Source organism: Terrapene carolina, unplaced genomic scaffold (assembly GCF_002925995.2).
Source record: "Terrapene carolina triunguis isolate 2854851 unplaced genomic scaffold, T_m_triunguis-2.0 Scaffold24161, whole genome shotgun sequence".
Taxonomy (NCBI): domain Eukaryota; kingdom Metazoa; phylum Chordata; order Testudines; family Emydidae; genus Terrapene; species Terrapene triunguis.
This window is the reverse complement of record NW_020688512.1, coordinates 1,367-6,692: the sequence shown is the minus strand read 5'-3', so window position 1 is coordinate 6,692 and position 5,326 is coordinate 1,367. Positions and strand designations below refer to the sequence as shown.

The window sequence follows — 5,326 nt, the reverse complement described above, 5'->3', positions numbered from 1 at the left end:
TATGAATGCCCCGCCCACTGAATAAGGCTCAGCCAATTACCAGAGGCTTCTAGGTTTCAAACCTTCCTTTGAAGCTCACAGCTTCCAACTGCCAGCCACAGCACACGGTCCTTCAAACAACCAAACAAACAAACAGACTGACAAACACAAGCTCAGCACACAGCAAGTAACCCCCAAACACAAACAAACACACACTGCAGACAGTCACTTACCCCAAAAGGGTGCTGTATTGCTCCTCCTTCACCTGGAGAACTCCCTTGCGAAACTCCCTGTTAGCAGCCCCTGTTCGCAAAAGCACGAACCCTACTGTCTTGACTCACTTATGAATGCAAAAACACCTTCGTGCTGAGACAAAGGTCAGGCTCTATCATTGCTCTACAGGTCAGGAACCTGCAGACTCATACAGGCAGACTCAAAGTGGCTAGAGGCATGCCATATGTGTGGTCAGTGCCTAATCCTCAATATAAATGTCAACCTCAAAAAGATCAGGTTCCCATTCAGTCAATCTCCAAAAGCGATGTTGCATGCTCTTTTGGCCATGTCACTAGGATGGACAAAAATACTTTAGCACTCCACGCATACAAACCTTCCATCAACATATGAAGGGATGCATGCCCTGAGCCTGCCTGGTACTACCCCAGAGATTCATGTAGCTTCCAAACTCATTCATGGTCAGCCTCATGCTCTGCTTTCTTCCACCTCAGCTCTATAAACCATCTGTAAAAGCATACTATCTTCTTCATTAATGATCTGGATGATGGGATGGATTGCGCCCTCAGCAAGTCTGCAGATGACACTAAGCTGGGGAGAAGAGGTAGATATGCTGGAGGGTAGGGATAGGATCCAGAGTGACCTAGACAAATTGGAGGATTGGGCCAAAAGAAATCTGATGAAGTTCAACAAGGACAAGTACAGAATTTTGCACTTAGGATGGAAGAATCCCATGCACCTGTGGTCACTCTGGCTAGCACAATGGTCCTTAGTAGACTATGCACGTGTCTCTATGTGTACAAGAAGGTTACTCACTCTGGGGAGGGTGCAATGGAACGATCCCTCTCCAAGCCAGAAGTGTACACATTTGATCTGTTTTCTTCATTGTGATGTGGGGGAGCAAACAGCTGAGTTGGCATCTAGGCTTTTCACTCCTTTGGCCAGAAGGATCAGTGGTATACATGAGAAAAAAGGAAGTCTACAGATCCTTACACACAGAAAGAAAATGCCTTCTGATGAAGCAGCTCCCAAAGCTGTTGGACACTGCTCAAATGGATACAGTCATACACCGCTTCAGACAAACATTACTGGGGACTCTGCAGCTTGGTGGCCCGAAACTATGACCCTCCTGGCCCTGTCATTACTCCATCTTATTTTTGCCAAGGCTTAAGATGAGCATAATTTTTCTAGGTGATTACAAGGTATCTTACTAACACATATAGCAGGGAGCTACTTTCCTTTTATTGTTAGAGTTAGTGACATCACTAACACTTAAGAGAATGAAAACCTCCACTCAGGAATTGTTTGTTAGATAAATGCCTATTTTTATTTGCAAGTATTAATAACCATGTAAGACATTCAGTCATTTGGAATCACAAACTGTCAAAAGTCTAATACAAATACTGTATTTGTTGTAAAGCTCTAAATACTGTCATTTTGCAGTGCTTTTACTACTAAAGGAAACATTCAAAAAAGTAGTCATTAAGCATCCTTAAAATTCTGGTCCAAGCTTGTTAAATTTTTATTTGTGTGACAATATTTCCCCCTGCCCCCGGCCAAGTTTTTTCATTTCTGGACTTCAACATTAAGACAAGTTTTCCTGGGTAAGAGTTTAACTCATGAATGCATGTCAAGTTGAGAGCTTAAAATAGGATTTCACCACAGAACTATTTATCACCTCTAATTTTTACAATTTAACTGCCATCAAACTGGATTACCTGAATTAATTTCATTCAGATTCCATTCTATTCATTTGCAAAGATGAGGTAGTGAACCTACTACTGAAGGAGAGGCAAGGTTGTTCCAGCTCTTGAAATTGACTTCCAAGCATGCAATTACATTTCTTGTAACCATCTGCTTCTCCTACCTACAAGACTGCTTACTGTTTTAGTCAACAGTTCCACTTGTTTATTTGCAACAAAGCAAACCAATGCAATACAAACAAACCCAACTGAGTAATACATACAACTGCTGTTCTGGGAATCCTGGGGATTCTTGTACAAATTATTTTTCAACAGCATCAAATAGCAATATTTATTTCCCTACTTGCTTTATTTTAAACAGCACTTATTTACATTAACCCCTTTTCATAAATATGCTTTTTTAAAGTATGCTCAACTCTTAAAAGCAATGATGTAATCACAGAGCACTGTAAAAATGTGCCCTTTACCTTTTATGTTCTGCACATCATGTTATGCTGTATTCTGCTAAAATCTTAAACTTATATATCTTAGCTACATTAACTCCATTTGTTTTCCCCATACACTTAGAATTTGTATCTGAAATGAGACCTAACCTTGTATTTCCCAATCCCCAGTAAAAACTTTCCTGGCATCATCTTATTTCTAGTTGACAATTCTCTTCTTAAGTTCAAGAATCCGGTTTTGATCTCATGTGAAGTGCAGGACTATAACTGACTAATCCTGTACATAGACTGTAATAATACTTGTTGGAAATGAACTGTAATGTAAAAAAATGGTTCTCAAAAATCAGCTACAAGACAAAACCTTCCATATATTCATCGTTATTCCTCTAAAACACCTTCATTGAGAATTCTAACTTTTTCAATGCAACATGTTTTCTTTAAAAAAAAGTTACCACTAACTATGCATTACAGGAAGGCTCATTAAAACAAAGAGGTATTCATTTTTGTGTAGAAAAGTAAAACATACCTTTGAAAAAAACAGATTTAAGCAAATCCATGTTTTTATAGTAAAAATTACTTTTAAGAATTGAATTTACCTTAGATTAACTTTAGCTTTGAGACTAATTCACTCGTTTTTTGTCTAAAATGTGTATATATATAAAAAAAACATGTGCTTGATCATACTTGATCATAGTCTCAGGTAAACTGTTTTTAAATCACAAAGCCAAGAGAGTTGCTTTTTCACTCTAACATTGTTGTATGGTAACTTAATTAGCACTTGGTTCTTACATGTGCAGTAGACGAATAAAGCATTATGTATCAAAATTCCAATATTTTCAAAGACAGTAGTATAGCATTGAAAAATCATAAAGCAGCTCAGATACATTTAACCCAATTTTTACAATATCAAAAGCTAGAAAATCAACTTCAACAAGCTTGTTTTTCCTCAAGTAAAAATATAAACAACCTGAAAGTGATCAACTAATGAATGGAACTGTATCAGTGGTTACTACACATACCGCTCCTTCCGGGATATTACTGAGCCATCTACATGTGACACAAAGGCTTCTTCATTGTCATCATAACATTTACCACCCATGTACTGCATTCCCAGTGTTCCTCCTTCATAATAATCCATTGGTCTTTCATACCGTTCTTGGGATCTGTTAATACTGTCTACATTGTTCCATTCTGGATTGTCTGGGTCTTCTAAATAATCTTTTGATATTAAACTGTTCACTGGATGTTTTATTCTTTTTTTATAATGTCAGGATAAGAGTCCACATCATCCGATTGGAGAACATCTATTTGAGACTCTTCTTGCATATCTGATGGTAGAATGTAGTTCCTAGCAAAGTAGTAACGACGGACCATCCGTCTTCTCCTATAGCAGATAATTCCAACCAAAACACTTACAAGTATCAGAAAGAGAGTCCCACCCACTGCACTAGTGATGATGGTACCCCAATTGCCAGCAATGCTGGAAGACAAGGTTGATGTTGGAAAATGCATTAGTTTTGGTTCTGTTGCTAAACCTCTGATGCCGTCAGTCGAAGGATGCCATGGAACCGTGGGTGGTCGTGTAGTAGTAGTAGTAGGATCTAATGGAAAGAGGAATGGGGTAGACAAGACAGAGAAAAGGCAAAGAATGTCAATGCAAGCTAAATCAGTAGAGGGTTTATAGGAAAGCCAAGCTGATGAACATGTAAATATGTTGTTCTCTACTAACAGACAAGAGTTTTTCATTCTTACATTTCTAAGAAGTTTGAGCAATTATAAAGTACTTTTGCAATACAGATGATAGTTTTTCAACTAATTCTGAATTGGCTTCTGTGTATTCATTTTGGGCTATACAATAAGCAGAGTGGGGAACTGCTTTTGTAGCACAAAAGCAATCACTGTCAAATTTTAAAATAACCATTAATTCTCCTGAAACAATGGAGAAGTTCCTTTCAGTTTATGTAGATTTTATAGTTTACTATTTCCAACCAGTTTTATCTCATCCATGGAGGATATTATCTACCACAAAACATCAAAACCAAAATAAAACCAACCACTAACCAATTCCTCAGCCAAAGATAAGAATAACACAGGCGAAGGACAAACAGTATCTTCACTTTTTACTTAAAGTTTTATTAAATATTAAAATTGTTCAGTGCATTGAAGCAAACTCGTAAAGAATGAAAAACTATACATTGTGTGCTAAGTTAGCAAAAAGTAAGTTATTGATTTTAATTATTCTCCCACACTAACACAAAACGTTGACTGTGTTAATAGAACCTCAACAGCTTAAGTGGGGAACGGTGAAGGAACTCAAAGCTAAATTATGTTGTGCAGTTCTTTGGTTATGAATTTCCTTTTAAGAGAATGATGTCAGCAGTGTAATGAACAAAGGGAATTCAGATTATGATTTTAGTGATCCAGAAGTTCAACTTGAAGTGAAAAAAATTTGTTTTATCCTATAAAGGAAAAAGGATAGAGGTTTTAACAACCCCAATTTACCAGGATCATCATCATCCTTCGATTTAAGGCAGAGACTGAAATCAATTCTTTTTTTCCCAAATCAAGGCTGGCACAGCTGTTTGTTCTATTAAAGAAATAAAGGTTATATTCATATCTACAACACTTCAGATGGCATCAGAACCAGGTAATGGGGGCAAACTCAAGTCTTTAAGAAATAAAAGATAGTGCTATAATCCTTCCTTAGTTCTCCTGACCGGAGAGAATTGTTTTCTGAAGTTTCATCCTTTAAACTCTTCCATTTGTGTTCACAAATAAGCAATGCTTGCTTCTTGGAAAGCATTTTCCACTTGCCATGAAGTAAAACCAGTGTCAACTGCAGATTTTTTGCTAATTGATTTGTATAGTGTTAAGGGATCTATAAGATATGGTTAGTTGAAAACCTGAACTAGTAAGATTAATTTGAATAAGTAATACTGTAGACAAGTTTCTTTATGTTATATTCCACAA

The 5,326-nt window shown here is 37.1% G+C and overlaps 1 pseudogene; it reads right to left on the bottom strand.

Moving 5' to 3' along the window:
• Positions 1-3,365: 3,365 nt before the first annotated feature.
• Positions 3,366-3,957, bottom strand: LOC112112927 (annotated as a pseudogene).
• Between the last annotated feature and the right edge of the window lie 1,369 nt (positions 3,958-5,326).